Source organism: Temnothorax americanus, unplaced genomic scaffold, assembly GCF_048541705.1.
Source record: "Temnothorax americanus isolate GAGA-0224 unplaced genomic scaffold, ASM4854170v1 Scaffold54, whole genome shotgun sequence".
NCBI lineage: Eukaryota > Metazoa > Arthropoda > Insecta > Hymenoptera > Formicidae > Temnothorax > Temnothorax americanus.
Window position 1 is genome coordinate 513,069 of NW_027509696.1, and position 22,118 is coordinate 535,186.

At 43.0% G+C, this 22,118-nt stretch overlaps 1 long non-coding RNA gene across 1 annotated transcript; it reads left to right on the forward strand.

Annotated features, from left to right (window-relative positions):
* Nucleotides 1–205: 205 nt before the first annotated feature.
* On the forward strand, nt 206–10,454 carry LOC143904592 (uncharacterized). The gene is made up of 2 exons (XR_013258976.1): nt 206–624; nt 5,766–10,454. It is a non-coding gene; the product is annotated as an uncharacterized LOC143904592 (long non-coding RNA).
* Nucleotides 10,455–22,118: the final 11,664 nt, after the last annotated feature.

Genomic DNA, 22,118 nt, shown 5'->3' on the forward strand with positions numbered 1-22,118 from the left:
GCTCTCCCCTGTCGCTCCTCTCACGCCGTCTCCGTTCCACATTCTTTTCTCCCCCCGTTCTCGCTCTTGCTCACTCCTTCGGCCGGCGCGAGCGGAGTCGACCAGGCAGTTGCCTTGCCTCCGGGCAACGTTGTCCCTGACGAGGCTTCTCGGCCAGGACCATCAGTGCGGCATAGCGTGTATCTGGGTGGAGCCATGCCGGCGATGGCGTGGCGGTGGCCCGTCGCGCTCGCCGACCGTCGACGGTGGGGATAAACCGCAATTGTGCCGCGCGGCGCGGCATCGCGCAACTCCGCGCGGCGCCCCGAAGAAGGCTTTCGCGGCCTCGCCGCACCGATCGCTGTTGCCGGACGGGGGCGGCGCTTGCCGTGGGCGGTGTTCCGTGCCCCGTTCGGAACGGAGAACCCCGACGACGCCATTGTTTTCGGCGCGCGACGCGGAAGGCACGGCGCGCGTGCGAGATCCACGCCGACGCCCGGCGTCGCGACGCCACTCTCGCACGCAACGCCGTCGCCGACGCCGTCGTCGTCGTCGTTCGCCCGTCGTCGTTCAACGAGACTCGTCTCTTTCCCTGTCTCTGCCCGCCGCCGAGCTGCTCCCCGCGGATCTTTTCACGTCGCCGAGGTAAGTTTGTCACTGTGTGCACGCGTGACGCGTGAGTGTGTGAAAAAAATGCTAAATTGCGACACTGGTTGAGTCTCGCGTGGATTTTCTCTCTTTCCGCGCCTTCAATTCAGTAGTCCTTCTCCACTTTTCTTCCCTCAGAATAATTCTTCATAACGCGACAGTAACGTGAAGCATAATTCTTCAAGTTTTTTAATAAGAACTAGAGAGCGCTAATTAGACCCCAAAGTATCCTTGTAATTCATTAATCAGTCCTAAGTAATTAAAACATATTGATCGGCGCATAGTTTACTGTATCGTAGTTTACTTTATAGTCCTTATTTTGAGAATGTCGTTTATTATATCTAATAAAAGTTTATTTTTTTGCTGGTTCTCTAATTGTGCATCATTCTCTACTCACTCTAATGTGAGTTATTAAACGAATGATTAATTGTTACTGGCCTTTTTAGTTAAGATTTACGTGTGAAATCAGTTTTTCTATCTTCATAGTGTCAATCTTCGTCCCTTCACTTCTTTAGCGTTATAAGATAATATAGGATATAGGTTTTAAGGTATAGTTGTCTCGTCAGGGCATGTATTAGATAAAGTTTTCGATTTTGGATTTTATATCAAATTATATGATCAGCTTTGCAGTCAATTTTTTCTATGGCTCCTTACCGACTATTTACACTCTAGAAAATCGATCTCGAAAATCACAACGTTTGCATTACTTCATATACAGACGGCACGAAAAAGAAGGCTCTATCACGGTTTCAATCACATATTTTCGCATTTTTCGATTAGATGAAGTGAGAAAAAAACATTGTTTTTGTACATTCGATTTCGAAGAATCCGATGCAACCATAAAATATATAGTTTACCGGAAATTTCGCTGCTAATTTTTTAGTTTATTTTAGTGAAAATGCGGTAATCGAGCAGACATTTTTTGGTCGAGGTGAAGTTGGGAAGACTTGGCAACGCCGCTGGCTAATCACTGTAGTTGCAGGTTATGAGGCTCGTCTTTCTTAGCCGACGTAGATAGTGATTGACACCCCTGTCATGCGTTTTGAAACCCTTTCTCAGTAATTGTCAAAATTCAATCGAAAAGGAGATGTAACCTCACTTGTAACCTTTCTCGACGACTCGCATGATCAGCTGATCAAAACGGAGTCAAATGAGAAACATCACATAATTTGGAAAAAGTAACATACTTTGTCACGTATGAAATTTTACACCATACGTCATAAAATTAATTTTCCCTTAGCAAAAATTGTCTGAAATATATTTCTGAACGTGAAAACCTACAAACAGTCACATGACTAGCACGTAGCGAGACGCCTACCTTAATTTATCGGTTACGCGTAATTTTCTTTATGCGTACTTAGTAGTTCGCACGGCGGACGAGAACGGTCCGACACGGATGGACGTAGAGTTTGACATCCCGACGTCGCTTTCACACGCAGTGTCCATCACGACCGTCGTAGCACCTTTTGATTTATCTACCTTCGACAACCCATCAATTTTATTTTATTTGATTTTTTTCCTCGAGTCCGTCTGCATGCGCAATCGCATACATGCGCGAGTAGCGTGTCGGTACATTTTGTCCAACCCTTCTTTGTCGCACCCCTTTTCTCGAATCCCCTCCCCCCTGCCTTTATTTTATCTTTCACGTTTTCTCGGCCCAGCACACATGAGCGCGGGTTGACGTAAGAGGGACGACGCCACGGGATTCCGCTAAAAGAGCCCACTCTAATGAGAGATAATGGCGGCCGCGAATAAAAACCGGCGTTTGCTCTTTCTTTGAGAATTAGCGAGCGTTTTAAAGCGATTACTTCGCATACAAGGCAAGTCACACGAAACGGCGTATTAACGTGGAATTAGAGCGAATGCATTTTCGAAATATGTATCTGACAAATGACGTTTGCTGATGGTTGCTGACGCTAAAAAAAAGATGGTGTTTCCTTTATAACTTATTTTGTGGTGTTTATGGTGCAATTTACAGTACTGTAAAAATTATAGTTTGCAGTTGAAACATTTATAAAAGATAAAGTTGCAGGAATTAAAAGGATTATATGGAAGAAATGCTTCGCTCTGATTATGGTTATACAATAAAAATGAAGCACATATATTAAGATAAATGGAATCCATTTTGACGGTCCAGTTTTGATTAATGGAATTTATAAAATTAAACGCATTTTTGATAAATAGAATTTATCAAATTTAAACGCATTTTTGGCGCAGAACGATTTTTATAAGGGATTAAAAGAGAAACATCTTTATGAAATCCGTAATTCGTCGTTAAGGGAATTGACACAAGTGCTAAGTAATCGAGAGGCCAACCCCTTCGCTTAAAATAAATAGCGTATAAGAGAGTCGAGATTCCTTTGCCCGGCCGGATGGAACAGGTGGGTTCAATTAAGCGCCAATTACCTGCGTACCTAGCCTCTTTCTCGCTGGTGCCGGCAATCGGCGCGATTAACGACGCGCTCGGGAGAAATAACGCGGCAAAAAAAAACGCAACGTATAGATACAATGTGAGCCGTCGAGAAAGTTGCGCGGATGCAATGCAGCCGACACGGACGCGTAAATTATTTCGATCATTCGTCGCAGCGTATGAAGTCCGTCGCCCGCGAAAAACTCGTCGGCTGCCAATTATTTTTATATTTGAAAAGCGCATATATGCCTGTCAATTATTCGCACCAATCATAACTTCGCGTTAGCGGTATTGTACGATGAGAAATTGATTTTACAATACGATTTGTTCCACGCTGTTCCCTGCCATTAGTATAATGTGCGAGTGAAAAATAGAAAACTGTGTCGGCTTGACATAATTGTCGTATAATAACAGAATTAGAAATCGTATACAAAATATTTTTTCTTTTAATGCGCAATTGTTTTCTACTTAAAAAAAAAAGACTCGAAATATATCTTCGTGGATTTCTTCTTTTTCCGCATAATGACATATGGCGAGAATAAAACTTGAAGTCAATTCATTTGTAAAACCGGCTAGACTTCGGTGTATCGTATCAAGTAATGAATGTTCGATTAAAGCGAACATTCGCGTGACTTCATCGCGAGTATGTACACAAGGAGTGTCAAGAGGGATCTAAGTATCCACAAAGTACAAATGATCTCTCGCTATCGGCACTAAATATGTGCATCCGATCGATACGCAATTAATCGGCCAGACGTGCTTAGAAAACAAAAATCGACGAACACGCCGAACACGTCGACGCACGCGGATTGTTTGACGAAAATTTGATGAGACTTGTGAATGGTCTTCGTAACATTCGAAAGGGAGAGGATTACAGTTAACAGAAGATGATAATAGAGTCGATTTGGCGAAAAGTTACAAAATTGCAAAGTGCAGGCATTGAAATAAGCGGACGATTGGCAGATTGTCAGATTAACGCGGAAGAAATGAGATCATTAGAGAAAAATGACCAAACTCTCCGGCGAGGATGATTCCCCTTCTTATTCGTTGGTCAATCTTGCCTCCTCGCGCGTCTGTTTTTATTTTGAAACTGCAGGCGCAAGCCAAATCCCGAAGACACAAGTTGCGAAGATTCTTAGCTTTGCTACCGCCGAATTAGCTTATCCGCTTGTACCAATATTTTGCTTAAATTCGTTATACTTGAAAACTTGATTCGCACCGTTTACAAGATAAATACATTACGTTTCAGCGGGAAGCGGAATTTCTCGAGATATCTCTTCGACGCTGATACACGCTCTCTTTCCGAGCCGCCTCGCGGAGTTTCACAAACGGCGGTGCCGCATTCGGCGAGTGAATGCGGCGAGCGAACGAGAGCCGTCAGGATAATAACGTCTTTATGCGCTGCGGCCTCCGCGCTAATATTGCCCTCCAGCTAGGCAGCGCTCTCGGCTGATAGCCGTGAAACACGCGGCAGCAAGTTGCTGTCCAAGTTCGGTAGCGCGTCTTTCGGCTTTCGTGTACCTTTCGGCTTTAGCAGACGCGTACAATTGGATTTATCAAGTCGACGTCGAAACGCGACGAATCCCATATGCCGCGCTTGTCCGCGATACGTTGACATTTCGGATTAATTATCTCGGCGCAGAACTAAATTAATCAATAGCTACATAGGTTTTCTTATTGGAACATCGTACCGGTTACTCGCGCCATATATCTCTTTCGCATTATAGATTTTTCGCAGTATCGTTCGCAAACTTGTATACGCTTCGCTTATAGTTCGACCTATTATTGTATATCGAATATTCCGCAAAACAACCCGACGCTTAGTGGTATTTTTAATCGAACCGATTTCATGCGCAACGGTGTTATTCGAACGTTTAACACGAATAGAATACTATCGGGGCCGCATTGTTGGCAGCATTTTCATCCGAAGCATTTGCAATTCCTCTTTATTGCCTTTCGGCTTATCCGGATTGCGCCTCGCGCATTTACGAGTTGTATTTCATCCTGATAATCGCCATTAAGTTAACGAACTGCAATACGGGCATTTGAACGCATGGAACACGCGGATTAACGTACATTAATAAAATTATCCGTGTGAACAATGGATTATGCGCTCGCGGGCTTTAAATGTCTCGTTCCGCGACAAAAAGAGACCGGCGCAATGTGATTATCGGAACAAAAAAAAAATAACGCGGGACAAAGATACGCCGCCGCGCCGCGGAGAATAATAATTACAATTTGCGAGTAATTGATTTAGCCATGTACGTATAATAACAACGGGGAGGGTAGCAATCGAGCGATTTGCTATATAAATGCGATATCGGCTTCTGCTGCACTCATCATTTAAAAAAAAAATGTATATATATTGAGGATATATAAACTACAATACATGCATGTAAATTGCACATATTCAGCAACATTTCCTCTAAAACGGAAGCGAATAAGCAGGGCATTTGAATATGCCAGCAGTATCCATTGACTATTCGTGTCCCACATGTGCACGAAAAGGAGTATAAAGCGCGTCTCGATATATCGGCACTCTTTAAAGGGCCAACTTTGTCGAAGCACGTATAGTTACCCTCGCGAAACTTGCGCCGTAACGTATCGGATTACTCCTCGCATTTGCCCTTTTCTGCGAGCTGCGCCTCGCTACGCGGAAGCGCGTCCGGGGGCGCCCGTATCCCGCCGTAAACGGCGTTAGGTGAATTTTATTATTCTCTGATTTCAGGCTTCGGCGCCCGGCGACGAAGGACGACGCGGGTGCGGCAGCAAGTGCATCTCTTTTGCGGCGAATGCGTTGCCCGACATCGCGGTGTAATCAGACACCGGTACGAGGGGGATGGAGCGCGCGAGAGAGAAAGAGAGAGAGAGAGAGACGCAGCAGAGACTGAGAGACGTAAACGTAATTGGAAACATCCGAGAGGGAGATTCGCCACACGCTTCTGATCCACGCCGCGCCGCGCGGTTCGCCTGTTTCCATTCTCCCTTCGGGCCGTTCGCCGTAACGCAACGCAAGCGCCATATCTCCGCTTTTTCTCGCGTTCTATCTGCTAACTTTCGCGTCTCTCGGCCGGACAACGGACAATTCACGGGAATGTATCATTTCCCTGGGAAAAATATTATCTCACGATGCTATCGACTATTAAAAAAAAAAAAAAAGATCCTCGATGAAAATTCTAAATGCTGGAAAATCACGTTCGACATTATCGCCGGTTAAAAACGATCGCAATTAATGCTAAAAGCGGGACACGGAATATGCGCTACAATTACGCGGTTTTCCGGTTATTATTAATGTGTTATATCTTTTTTATGCGACTTCAAAGATATTTTATATTTACGCGAGAGACCATCTTACGAAACGTGGCTGCGGAGAGAAAAGCGCGCGCTTTCTTTGTGACGACGTTTACAATTACGTACGTGCGGCTTTGTAAATGGCAGGGCGCGCGCGCCACGCATGATTAAGCAGAGCCCGGCGATAATGCGCTGCGTGCGGTTCTCCGGCGTAAAGAAGGTGTAAATACCTCCCGATGATTCCTCGTAGGATCGAAGCGGATCGCGCAAAGGGAGCCGACACGGAGGCGGCTCCTTTCTCGTCGATAGTCTCAATGGAGAGTTTTTCTCATAGAGCCAGTCGCCCCCCTACTCTACCTCTCTCTTTCTCTCTCTCTCTTTTGCTCTCGCTCTTTTCTGCCGTTCCCCTTCGTGCCGATGTACGCGTGTACACGGAGAACGATAAAAAAGACGAGATCTCAAAAGGTACGCGGAGCACCGCCTCTGATGAATGCCGCAACCAGTTGGCCACCATGTTTTCCCTCCGCCGGTGTATGTACGCCCTACTCTCCGAAACATCCCCTGTGCCGCGTCCCTCCGTGTGCCGACTTTCCAACCCCTCGCAAAACCGCGATTGAACCCTTGTACATCCAGCGCGTATACTGCGTACTGCGGAGTCCAGAGGTGATTTTACGTGCGCTTTTTGAGCGGCGGGATGGGTAACTTTTACAGTTATCGAGCAACGCTACAGAAAATGTACATTGCACTGACAAATTGGATTGCCGTCAATGATTTTAAAGCGGGGACGAAAGATCAGCAGCGTGCATCGTGAAAAGCTGCGCATTTGTATATGTGATATATAACGTGATTGATAAAAATTAAAATTTTTCAATAGAAGAAAGAAGATAGAAATTGATCATCGTCCAAAAAAAAGAGAAAAAGAAGAAAAATGAAGATCGAAAAGTAATATTTTAAATAAAGTAATGCTTTGAATGATAATGCTTGAAATGAAAATGATCCGGACAATAAGATAACAATTCTTCAAGTGATGACTTCGATCACAAAATAACAATATTATATCATCGCGTTTAATTGAAACAAAAAATTCTGTCTGCGAAAAAAAGCGCTCTTCGATTCCATTGGTTCATAATACGTCGTGGTGAATCCGGCGCGTACACGTAGAAGAAGGCATGAAGGATGAAAGAAGAGAAGCAGAAGACGAAGGAAGAAAAAAAAAGGATAACGCGGGCAGAGCAAGAAAGAGAAAGCTGGCCGATAAACAAACTGCCAAGGATCGCGGCACTTTAATCTTCCTTTGAAGGCATCGGCCGCTCTTTGCGGCATTGAATGAAAAGAGAACAGGAGCGGGAGAGGGGACCCGAACCCACCCTATATCTCTCCCTCTTCCGCGCATTCTACCCCGCGACTCATTATGGCAACATGCGGTAAGTATGCTCGTGCTCAAGTCTCGGCGTACCCTTCGGGCGAGGGTTGCCCCAAACACAGCATCGGTATTAGTTACATGGTATATAGAGCGCGTATACAGAGCGCCGGTCGCAAAAAGCGGTGGTCGAGGGCCCCGGTACGCGACGGAGGTACCGCGTTACGGCACTGTCGAAAACCGTCGGTGGCCGGGGACAGGGTGGAGGGTGGAGGAGAGAGAGCATCCCTTATTTCGCGGCGGCTCGTTGCACGGATCGGCGCATCCGAATAGTCTCTCCACTCCCTTGATCCGGGGGTTCCAGGTGGTTCCTTTGCCCCCCTCCCGCCTTCCGGACATACTCTTAAAAATTAGGTATCGTGGATACCAAAGCCGATGGTACGCGTTTCACAGCTGCAACGGGATAGAAACGGCCAGCAAGCCGCGCGTGTCTCCACCTTTGTCCTTCTTTTGCTTTAGTCATTGTATTCATTGTATTTTCTTAATTCTGGCAGTTTAGCTGTGAATCTAAAGCGTAGAAATGTATTTAAGATTATGTCCGACTCGATTCAATATATATCTAAAATAACTTTTAATAAAACACAATCTAAAGGAATTAATGAATAGTAAATTTTTTACATTACGTATATAATTATAGCTTATAGAAACTTTAAAAAGATATTTAAAAAGTATCTCACATAAAATATCAAGCAGTTCATAAAAAGAATCGCATAAACCCGAAGTCGGATTATATTTTCGTTTATTACTGACTTTACAAAAACGAAACATAAACGAGAGAGCTTTCGCAAGCTCAGCCTTTTGCAGTTGGAATATATGTTGACGAAAGCCCATAACTTTTTCTGCAGAACTTTCGTCGAAACTTGCAGTTCTGCAACTCTCGAAATAAATCTTTGTACATCTCAATATCTTTATAACCGAATAATCCCTGCGGAAAAATGCTTGTTCGTGAAACATTTCTACTAAACAAACTGAATTGTAAACCGAACGGGGTCGCATTTAGGCACAAAAATGTAGGATGCGTGTGAATTCCATTCTGTCGGTCTCGTCTCGCTACTTCGAGTAACAATTTAGCGCTTAAGTTCTCAGAGAGTGCGATCAGGTAAGGGAAGAAGAAGAGCCGCAGAGCAGCGTGGTACCAGGACCCGAAGATAATCCCGACGGTGATGGCGACCGGTGCCGACGTGATGGGACTTACCCCACCCCTCGCGCGGAGTGCCAACCCCTCGAGTAAGAGGCAACGATACCGCCGAGGTCTGAAAGGCCGCTGCGAATAACGCGCTTACGCGCGATCATCCGACCGCGAGTCTCGATGCCCGTGACAGATCGTGCCGCGGCCGGCGTCCTTGTGAATATCGCGGGGACTATAAAGCCCGTACTAAAGAGCGAAAAGGGGCGGAGGGAGGGCACTAAGTCTTTCGTGGATGGCCGGGCGCGCGCACACCGCCGGCGCGACAATACGGTGTAGATTACTTTTCAGAATGGGCGGCGTGACGTAAACACGCTCCGGCGGTTTTTTCTTCGCGAACAATGCCTGTGTTTGCCGACACAATTTGTCTCGGATTTAGGTGCATCGGCAGAAATGCGTGCGCCTATGATGCCTAGATGCCTAGATGTTGAGCGATGCGCGTCAAGCTTCGAAAATCTGCACTCACGGTCGCGCGCTTATATTGGCGAACGTTTAAACTTTTTTCCTGACGCATTGTTGAAATAAATAACGCAAAAAAATAATTAGCATTGTGTTGATTACCCATTGTTGTTGATTAAAGAATTCAACGAACTAGATAACATCCGCAATTATTTTTCGCTGTGGAATATATAAAAAATTATCTGGCTGTTGTGTATAATGTATATTTTTTAATTCTTTTTAGTTTCATCGTTTCTAGGTATACTGAGCTATATTCTACTATAGCATAGCCTGTTAGAAATGCAGCCGTATAGTTGAGCCGATTTGGTAGCTGAGAGAGCTCATTATACTATGAGTAATATTACCTCACGCGGTATAATATTAACGCGGGCGTCTCAAGAAGTTGGAAAAGGGTCGAGCAACGCGTCGCGATCGAGATTGATTTGATCTACCGCCGACAGGGTGGCAGGCGAAATGATATGCCCTGAATATTGGGGTCTGATGAAGGCTTCTCAAATGTCGTGTTGGACTTGGACAGCGAGCAACCAGAAAGGAAGAAAAAGAGGGAAAAGGAAACAAAGAAGGTAAAGAGAGAGAGAGAGAGAGAGAGAGAGAGAGAGAGAGAGAGAGAGAGAGAGAGAAAGATAGAGACTTGATTGAAATAGAATAGGAGACTAAGCGAGAAGGACGCATTCCTAGACGGCTTACTGGGATAGACACACCGCGTCGGCCGTCGCACGTTTTCTCATACCCAAAGGTAGCGGATTTGTTTCTTCTTCTTATCCGATCTCTTGGAGCAAGAGTTCCTTGCTTGCAGATTGCGACCCTGCCGTACAAAGGCACTCCGAAGACGCAACGTCTCTAGTGTCATCTTCGAAGAACTCGGAATTACGTGATACTGTTGCTTCTTTCTTTCCAATGAACTTGCCAGGCAGCTAAAATATAACTTTATACAAAAAATGAATTGATCAACAATAATTCTTGTATACTTTTTATATTCTTACGTTAAATACTCCTAGCATGATAAATATTTTATTGTTATTTGTAGAAATATGCAATACCAATAAAAATCTTATTTTTGAAACACAGGTAATTATTTATGATTTATGCGTAAGAAATAACGATCCCGAATGTTCATTGTCGAATAATTATCTCTTTTATTGTCCGTTAAAATGATCGGAGTGACGCGCCTATAAAACATAACACTTATCCGAATTCTTAACGTTAAGTGGGTGAGTACGCCGATATTTATGGAGTACTGATTACATCGTATAATAGCAAGTCGAATCACTGGGCGCGCTCCCCCAATGCATAGATCTCCCTCTTCCATTATAGGGAGCCAGCCGAGTGTGAAGTATTATCATACAAATATAATCCTCCCTCGACTCCGTCCGGAGAGAAATAATATTTGTCTCGATCGTACGACCAATTATCTCAACTTGTGCGATATGCCAACGCGCATATATGCATACATAGGGTGTACCCGTATTCTTCCTCCATCGTTACGATTCTCGATATGTACAGGCGAATAAACATCTTTGTTCCTTTATACGCACAGATGTATTCAGCCTCTATGCTCTTATTAAGAATCCTAATTTTATTACGGTGTATATGCGTGTTTTGTACAAAATGTTAAGATCGAAGTGGATTACGCCTTTTCGAAATAAATAGTAGAGAATACTTTTGCAATATAAAGTTTGAAATTTTTATTAAAATTTCTAATATTATTTTTAAAGAACGAGAGAGCATCAGTATGTATATATTTTTACATATTTTATTTATAAAAAAGGTGTTAATTTAAATTCATAAAAGGAAAAAGATATTTTGTGATATTGGTCCGATTATAAAAATGTGTGCAAAATTCTATATTAGATTTATTTATTCCCTATGTTGAAATATTTTCCACATGATGAAGATAAACGATAACCAAATAAAGGATGACTTGAAAGTAGAAAGAATCTCACAGAGCGCACACACTCTCTTGATCGCGGTGTATGACTGACGACAACAGTGCGGCCGTTTGTACTTTCCAACCCTTCGCGAAACAGTTGGACTTCTGATCGGTCATTACGGGATCGTGACGTTTGTAATACATGCTACGAAATTAATCCGACAACGATTCGCCTTTTCCGTAACTCCACGATTGATGAAGCCGCTCGTGAGAATCTTCCGTATATCAATCTCTGTGCGGTCGTCCCGTTTATCGAGCCGCGTCCCTTAATCTCACTAGATTTTGGATAGTAACGAATGTCCGAGGCAGAATCGATGACCCCGGGATTTCTTCCTTCGTAGACATATTTGTCTCGGGATTTGTTTTCGTAACGGAATCTCAGCTTAATATCCTTAGCTCCCGTAATTTCCTCTATCAGCTATTGTTATCGTAAAATAATACTTCGAAATCAAATTAAAATAATTGACCTGAAAGGTTTAGAATGTTATTTTTTTTTTTTTATTTCAATTGGCAAATGTTGTAAAGTTCCTATAAAAATGAAATATTATACAATTTGATATTGTAATGTTGAGGAATAATTTATCTTTCAATTATTTTAGCTAAAAATTTCATTTTTTGTATATGGAAAAATAGCATCGCAATAAATACAAATCTGAATTTTATCTGAATTTTATTGAAATGACGCGATCTCAGGCTCTCTGTGTGTGTTGTTATATTATATAATATCTAAACACAAAGCATCTCGTTCGATTTGCTCACAAACCGCCGCGGTAAGTTGGCGCAGTTTCATCCACATTATAATCATTGTGTGGCAGCGACTAATATAGTAGCATTCAAATTAGATGCCTCGTTTCCTCCTGCGGGGGCTTCTCTCCCGCCGTGACAGATATATCGAGAATTAACATCATCGAAAATGGAAAAAAGAGCGTGGGATATGGTAGTAGGAGGCAAGGACCTCGTTCCCGACTCTCGGCATCGGGCAAAGCATTCCTCATGTCAGAGCATCGCTGTGCATCTAATTCTCGGCGCGGAGGGAGTCGGACGAGGTCAGCGGGGCGCTTCGACGAGAGGCTACTGGTTTCTTGGCCCCGCGCTTCGTATGCATTCTCTCTATCCGGACCGTTTGTCCGTGCCCTCGTCAAACTCGGGAGCTCGTGCGCTCGTCTACGGGACGACCGACGTCTCAGCGTGAACTCCATGTCCGTCTTCAACGTCCGCACGAATTTCAGCGGTGACTTCGCGGGTCGTAGGGAGAGCGCGGAGAGCGACGGAGAGAAAGAGAGAGGATCTACTTTTTTTTCTGACATCACGATAAAAGGTATTAGCTGGATGTGAAATAAGACAGGTCATTTTAAGACCTGAATTGGTATAAAGAAAACCGACCCACAGTTAGCCAATAGTATCATTCGGTTCAAAGGTATTAAATTGTAATATAAGTCAAGGAAAGTTTAATCTTTTTACAAATTTTTGAAGGAAAAGAAGAGCTGAAGACGATCGAAATGCATGGACGTAAAGTTAAACTTTCAAACGACCTATCTCACTGAAAACATTCGTAGGTATGGGTCTCGATTCCGCGAATGGTGGCGAGATCGATTCCTATCCACGAATGATATCGCGCGAGTCGATGCGGGCAAAGTCCGCGAAAACGTTACCTCGAAGGTCTCCCGACGAGATATCGGCAAGCGAGATCGTACGCGTGTCCTTTTTATAGTCGCATTCACCGAACACGACAACGAGATCGCTCAGTCCGGTGACAGGGGTGCGTCCGGCCGCGCTCCGGCGTATGACGCGACGTATATGCGACATGCGAGGGAATACGACGACGGAATGGACGAGGAAACGGGAGGCAGAGGGAGAGGAGGACACACGTTCGAGAGGCAGAAAGGGAAAAGACGGACACGGGAGTAGCGGTGGACAAACGGACCACCCCGCCTGCGAGCGATCATGTCCCGATCACGTAAACTAGCCGCCCCCTCATCCATCATGCCTTCGTCATGCGCTATCACGTGTTCGTTCACCGCCGGTCCCCGCCGGGGCTTCTCTTGTCTACTAGGTCTTTTTTTTTTCTACCGCGTCTTCTTTCTCGCGACGTCGCAAATTGGTGCTGGAGAACGCGCGGAACTGGTTGCGCCAACCACGTCACTATTCTCAGACACACAACTTTTGTGAAACAAAGCGTATATTTATCACGTGCTCCTGGGCGCCTAGGAAGATTTATACGCAAAATTATTTCTGATTTCTTCCAGTAAAGTGAAGAAGCAAGTGTTTCGTTGGCTGTATTATAAATATATTTAATAATCATATAACACGTTTAGATAAAGAATTGAAAAATATCACAGGAAATCACCATTTTTTTTTAGTAGGAAAAAATTGATACGCTCTTCTGTACTCGTTATTTCGCAATCGAATTTTACAAATTAAGGCCGCGAGCACCGACGTTTGATTAGAAATTGTAATGATACGGTTAACGCGCCTTATTCAGATTGTACGATTCATAATTCTATGTTGTATGCCCGAAGCGGTCTTTCATGCCGCGGATAGCAGCGGTCCGGCGTCCTCTGCTGGACAGTGGATCGCTAATTGCTGATTGATCGTTTCTGAATAACGCAATTAACCGAGCGAGAAGCCTGTGCGATTGCACGAGAATATCAGGCGGATTGCGAAAAGGGTGCTTTAAGCCGACGACTCGAGACAGGAGGCTGCCGCAATAGCCGTCAATAATCAATTCCTATGCATAATCCTCATACGTATTTTATATGTCGATAGTTTCGTCACTTTCACACTTATGCAGGCTATCCGTAAATCCATCGTTTGTATTTGCGTTACGAATAATCGATACCCATAAAAAAATAAACGACGAAACCTTTGAAATCGATGGCGATATAAGGAGTAAACTTATCGAGTTTTACACATGTTTAATGAATAAACACAAATACATATATATATATATATATTATTTATATAAGGAATTATATTCAAAACTATTATTTAGATTAAATGCACATTATATGATATATATATATATGTATATGAGAATTCATGAATTCTCTTGCAAGATCTCTAACGCCCGAATGTTGGAATATTCGGAAACGAATCGGGACTCGATAGAGCGCTCTCAGCTGGGGGCGTGAGAGGGTGAGAAACGAAGGGCAGAAAATGAATAAAAGAGGTTCCGGCGGCACGTGCGAGGGCTACCGACCGCAAAAGAGGCGGCTTATATTATTATAACGTGGGCAGGTGGGCGAGACCGTCTATTGGTGGCGCTAACGAGGGATCGGTAATTATTACCCACGACTTAACTCCTAGCTGCTCGTGCAAAGACCTTTTATTGTGGCGACTCACCCTTCTTCGTACGAATTGATCTGGCACGCGGGGGTTTCCTAACACGCCCACGACTATCAATTTAATAACCATTATGACAACCGCGATTACAAATTGCACTGCTTGATTGTCATGATTCTTATACGCTTAAGATTCAAATTTTTAAAAATTATTTGAAATAAGAATTGAATAAATGTGACATATTTTTTAAAATACACATTTAAATTTTTTTAAATCATGTTTCATATTTTCATTCTTTGTTAGGTCTGCAACATGCCTTTTAGTTTTATTTTAACTATTTATTTTCACATTTATTGAGAAGAATATGTATGTTATACAGTCGATATTTGTTTCACTTTCTACGTTGTTTATATCGCTTACACACAATTATGATAGTATATTATACGACTTCGAGATTTGATGGAGTTGTTGACCCTTGTTAGTGTACTCGCGTGCTACAACGATTATACACTTTCAGCGCATTAGTGTGAAAGCACATTTATCCGTCCGGTCAAGGTAGACGATCCATCATCGTGTCAACGGACCATTATAATGTACGAAACATTTCGCATGTTCTCGTATCTCGAATTCCCTTAAATTCGGCTACAAAACGACGGATAATATCCATGAAACGTAGAAAAATATCTATGCATCAAGTAAGAGAGAGTTCATAAAAATTAAATAAATGAATACATGTAATGGACCATTTCTTCTTAACATGATAATATTAATTTTTTATGAGAGAAGAGATACTGAACTGGATATCATACTGAATATCACATCAGAATTATTTTAGAGCATGTGGAGTATATATAGACCAATAAGCAAGTATAAATCAAAGAGATTGTTATTAATTCTATCGATTTTATTAAAATACTTTAGAAAGAGAAAACTCATAAACAATGACCTGATATACAATTCGGTAAAAATCTTGCGATACTTATATATATATATATATATATATATATATATATATATTATTTGTATGATATTAATTAAATATGATAGTCAGTATGAAAGTTTACGATGTGTTCTATACTTAATGATAAGTATCGCAAGATTTTTACCGAATTGTATATCAGGTCATTCTGTCGCATCGTTCTGTATTGTATATCAGATTATCTTTTGTATACATATACAATATACAAACGCCTATAAGATTTTCATACTTTAGAAAGAACCGAGCCAAAAGCGAACAAGGTTATTTTTTCTTCAGACTTCTATAGAACCTTTAAATTGAGGTGATAATCCTTTCTGTATAATGAATCCCTTTTCCGATAAACTTAATATAGCGGTTCGTTTTATAGAACCATTTTAACCATAATTTTCGGAAGCGCTTTTCAGATATGTAGGTACCGACAGCGAACTGAAAGGGAACCGAAGCTAAAATATTACAATGCAGGTACACCCTTCAGTCTCGTTATTAGCCGAGATTTGGATATTTGGATACGCATAATCCTCTTTTTTTCTACCTAAGTCTAATCCACCTGACTGAAAAATAATATTATGTGTCTTGTGGCTGTCGAATCTTCCTCAAAGCTTGCTATCTGATTTTGAAAAATTTCACCACGTCAGATAATCTATACGACAACAAAAGCCGTTTGATTTCCTCTTGTTGGTGGGAAATGTCGGTCCGCTAAAATTACCACGATGCTACCTAGGGCTAAATTTAGGGCGAAACACAGTGTTTCTACCGCAACTTGTATATGCAATGTTCCGACAAAAGAATCCAGCAAACAAAGCTATATGTGAACAATTGTCTCGGTGTTGTGTTTTAAAGTTCTGTCCGCGATTTTCTGCTTCGCGGACTACATCGAAATAGAAAAGAGCTACTTGATCAAGAGGTATCGGTTTCTGAAAAGAAAAAAGAGACACGCGCGGAATATAAGTTAAAGCATAATCTCGTTGAAGTTTCTAGCATAAGTTGTAACAAATATTGAAATTACATGTAACGGATGTCGGTGAACGTTGTCGCCGTACGAGCATAATGCCGGTCTTTGACGCGATAAGAATCGCGAAGAGGGATCTCCGACGAACGTGGATTAAAGAATACGCGGGACACGAAAGTACGGGAAATTTAGAAATAAACGAAAGAGAGAGAAAGAGAGAGTGTGTGCCGGTATGCGCCGTGGCGGCCTATCGCGCACTTTCACGTTTCCCGCTCTCTCGTGCTTCGTTATTGAAATGAATGCCCGATACATACGCGACGCGGTGGTGGGTTCCGCCGAGACGTCGGTTGAGACGAGAAGCGAGATAAACGAGGGCGGACGCGGGGGAGACGCGAAGAAAGAGAGAGAACCACGCTTCGCGGATCGGAGAATGAAAGAGAGAGAGAGAGAGAGAGAGAGAGAGAGAGAGAGAGAGAGAGAGAGAGAGAGAGAGAGCGAGAGAGGGTGCCGGTCTTCTGAAAGATGTCGGTCGCTTTGATGTTCGCCGACCGTCATCTTGCGCGTTACCTCACCGCGGCTGCGAGAACGAACGAATGGCAATGCACCCTCCCGACCTGCAGACGTGTGTGGGAGCGCGCGCGTACGCAATCGAGACGCACACGTACACATATGTGCCATCGCACGAAGATCGTACGCGGAGGGTGGAGTTGCATGCCGCGGCACCCCTAGCTCTATCGTACTCGACTGCTCGCATCGATACTCGTCACGATAGCGCGGACCCCCCTTGAAAACACCCCCTCTAGCCCGCGCCCTTCGACCTCCCGCCGGCGATACAGTTTGCAAACAGCGTAAAAATGCCACTCGATTATTCTCCCCCGCGATACGAATCGCTGTCGGCCGGAGGCGGCAAAGTCGATTGGCAATAGAAAAGGTGATGAAGCGGGATGAACGTTCTTGGTTGATGCTTAGTCGATGAACGCCGGTGAGACGCGATAGAGCCTGTATGCTCCGGAGACTTCTTTAACGAGCAGTAGAGACAGTTTGATTTAAATTTTTCATGATGAGATCATACACATAAGAAAGAAGAAAATGAGAAAAATGATATTGATCTAATAAAATACCCAAATCTATTGAAAGCATAGTGATACGATAAATTAAACGTTAAATTCTGTGAACGTGCGTAGGTGCAACCGACTGCAATATATATACTCACAACATGGAAGACATTAAAATCAAACGTATAATATTGTTTCCCTCGCGAGCGATATGGCACAGTTAATTGCACCGACCAGCCAGCGATCGAGTCGGGCGAAGAAATCACTGTGTCGCAAGAGATCCATCGGTCGCGATATCACGATGACCGGTCCGGATCGGCGCTCCAACATCAATACTCATTAATGTTTATCACATCGGCGATCGGATCGCGCGGTGGACAAAGATTTCACTGGGGCCGACCCACGAGCGGTAACCATAACGAATGACCCGCCGGTGAGCGTGCAGGTCTCTACTTACTGGATGTGTCCAGGCCGAAAAACCCCCGGACTGGCGTCCACGAGCCGGCTATTGCCCCTGAAAGATCAACGGACATGACAATGATCTGGCTCAAGGTGGCTCGTTGCACCCGGCAGCTCTCGCAGTTCGCAGGGAAACTCAGCAGGTTATCTTGCCTTAAGTCTTTTCAGAAGCTCCCTGATGGTTAGCTTCTCGTCCCTTAAGAAAAGAAACAAATAATTAGAGGCTTTAAGTTTTTGGTGAACTGCAAAAAGGAAGAAAAAAATATTTGAGGCTTAAAATTCGGTTATCGTGGACACCATAGGCATGCTTTATAAGCTTCGTAATCGATAATCTTTCTTCTTTCTTGTTACACAATCAATGAGCGAACCGTTAAAAATTATTTGCGACAATGTTCTCTGATATTAATAAATTAATTAACAGCGAAATTACAAATAAATTCAATAAAGTTTCCTGATTATTCTTGAGTAAGACAAGTAAGTTTAACTCTAGCTCGCCACACTCCGGTCTAGTGGACCGTTGAATGTTTTTCTATAGTTTTCACATAATAACATAATTTTTTAGTTTCCTTATAAGTTCAATTTAAATTCAAATTATTTTTTTGACCTGATAAATACCTCATTCAAAGTCTACATTTCCAATTTCTACAGTACAAGTTTACAAATATTAATTAGAATGAAAATAATAATCCGACAAAGTTGAGCGGTCTCACGGAGCGGAGTGTGGCAAATTAAGGACTTGAAAATAACTGTGGCTAGCTAGGGTTAAGATAATCTGTATGAGATATTTCTTCACATATAAATATACAACGAGTGAGTGACCTTTCGGAAGTTGAAACGCGAATGTATCAAAATAAATAGACACATCGTGCAATTCTATGGAACCTAAGAGAGTATATCTTCTTTTGAGAAATGAAGTGCTCATCGATACAGACTTGACAAATGCTCTTTTTGTCAAGCAGCAGTAAGTATAGGTTCGAGTTTACAGTTATCGATTGTCGTCTATTGGGCGCAAAATGAAAAGATCTATGCGGTCGTCCCACAGGACTGCGTCCTCTCTGAACTGTCCGGCTGAATGCTATAAAGGTACTTTTTCAGAAACCTTACCTATTCGTCACCATCGAGAAATTGCCCCCAATAAAGAGGTACGACATCTCTATGAACTGATTCACCTGCAACACTCACGAAATTGTTGTACTATATAATGATGTCGAATTCGGTCGGACGGTAGCGATTTCATTGAATCCGTTTTTCGTTGAATTTTGCCTGAAAATGTGAAAATTGCATAGTCAGGGTGAATCATCTCCGCACTTTTGAAAAGGTCTCCATGAATGAGCATACGGCGTTATAATACTTCTCGCAAGGATATTTTCCGACGGTTTCGTGATCTCCGGCATCTCCGCACAGAATTACGCACTTTCGAGACGGACAATTCTTCCAGGTCCTTTCGCCAATGCTTACACGCACGCTTGCGACGAGCTAGTGGGCTATTTGCCGAACGAACACGTGAATATTTCGGTCATGATAGAAAGTGGCATCCGCGGAACGATTGATCATAGCAGACTATGCAATTTATTGCAGCATGATGCAGCATCGAGATGGTTCTTTATGTTCTCACGAGAGTGGAAATATGTAATATCTAAAGTAGAAATTAATCACACAAGATATAATTTAATCTTCTCTTTCTTTTACAATTGTTAAAGCAACTTTAATATTGTTTAAGACAAAGAAATAGAGATAAGCACGAAAATCTTGCGTTGGCTCTCGGAGCCCTTTATTTGACATTTGAATTTTAATCTTCTGAGCAATCTGAGCCACTATATTCGGTTTGTATTTGAATATTGTTTGCCGATTTAATAATAATATTGCCGATGCTGGTCAGATGATATTCATAATTGTCAGTAATAATATGAAACGTTTCCTAAAACGTTGCGGAAAGTAACAAAGTTTATCCTTCAAAGCAGCTCACGCACGCCGATGCCATAACAATGTACCGATTGTCCCCAAGCTTCGTACCGATGTAATCAGGGAATAGGGGAGGCTGCAACTAATTGTAATCGCGTAACGGACCCGCGCAGAATGGCGAGAGGCGTCACAAAGAATTGATTCTGCCAATTGTAATCTTGTAGGGAAATTCGGCGCGGTATCTCATCATCCGGATTGTGCCCCTCAAATACGAAATGTATGAAACGTATGTTTCTGTCTCACCAAACAAACTGAATAAACCAGAATATTATATTTGTTGACGCAATACATTTTTTAAAATCTATTTTCCATCTATTTTTTGTTTTTCCTTTTCCCTCTCTTTTTCTCCCTCTCTCTTGTGCTAGCATTTCATATTAATATGAAAGTTTCCACGAAAAAAATGCTGCCATTTATTTTTGCAAAAGCGAGAAGAAATTTTTAGAAATGAATCTAAACAACGTTTGCATGAAAAGTCAAGAATAAAATTAGATAATATAAATTTTTTTTCAAATACAGTGTTAAAGATGTATTTAGTGCTAAGATATTAATATTAGCCGTGCGCTGATTCCAAAATTTTGACATTTTCGGCACGAAATTCCTCCACGTTGTATGTCTGCGCATAGCATATTGCTGGATGAGCGGAATCAAAGGCAGCGATGAGTTCGTACAAGTGGCCAACATCGTCCGTATCAAAAGGCATCGGCTTCCCTTTCACCAGCGCACAAAACGAGCGGCCGCCACGCCGCGCCGCGCCGCCGTCGACGATGCGAGAGGAGAGGCTGCCGGGCGGTCGTCGCGTAATCAATCAGTATCGTGGGAGCACCAAAGCCCCGCGTTGATGCTCTCGCATGGCACCCGCAAAAAAAAAAAACTATAAGCGCCTATCATCGCGCGCGATTTACGAATATTCGTTAATGCCGTCTCCAGAGTCTGGTAAATCTCGCTCAATATTTCTTCTGCGAGAAGAAATCCTCTTTATTGTGTCACCAACCATTCCTGTAGCATTTCATAAGAAGTATTTCAACTCCTGTAGTTTTTCAATAGAAAGTTTGTCTCGTTATTTTCACATTTTTGTATACTGCTGCAGATTTTACATTTCTTTTTTATATTTTTATATTTATTTTAATTTTTCACACGATCATATACTAAATATTGAAAAAAATTGAAGACAAGCAGCGATAATACACGAATTTTGTTTTCGATATGAACGCATGCAGAAAGCTGAATCGGGCAAAGCAATACGTTACACACCGAAGTCGTTTTCTCCGCCTGATACCCATCATAGTTTTCAGAAGTAGTTGCTACTGCTAAGTTTGCTCTCCTCTGGCGATCTAACGCAACAGCAGTACCCCACCCTCTCACCGTATATACAACGTAACGCAATGCAAGCCGGTTGCGCCACTGACGAGTGTATTGTGCAGCCGTGGTGAGTAAACGAGTCACGCTGCGTCACGCTTCGGCCCGCCGCGCTGCCGCCGCCGTCGCTGCCGCCGCGCCGTACCGTCACCGTCACGCGGCGGCAGTAGCCCTTCTTCTCCTGTGCAAACACCCCCCGTCACGTCATGCGTACACGGGGTGAATTGCGTTACGTCGCCTCCGGTTTGCATCGCGGGGCCCGCACTTGCGCCAGCTAATAACGATCACCAGGGACGCGGTGAGCATAATGAGGTTGACAAGTCGTCGACGATGATGATGGACTGCGCCGCGATAAAAGCGAGGGGGTTGAAAACAGTCGTGGCCCGTCGTGGCCCTCGCCGCCAAGGAGATTCGACACGGCCAGCTGGAGCGGCGCGCTGTTCCGCCTTCGTTTTCTTTCGCTGTATTTCCGGGGGATAAGTCTTCCGATCATACATGGGCGTTCGCCACGGGGGGCAATAACACATTGCAACATTTTAAATGCATTAAGCATTTATTCCGTTCTATTCTACGTTTACGTATGGATTTAGATATCGGGACAAAAGCAGAATTTTTTTCTAATTTCTTATGAATTAAAACAATGTTTTAAAAAACAATAACACGTTTGCAAGAATGAACATATATATCAGCGTTCAAGAATAACTTTATTTACTTCTATACGTTATTAAATTTAGTATATTTTTATTGAATTAC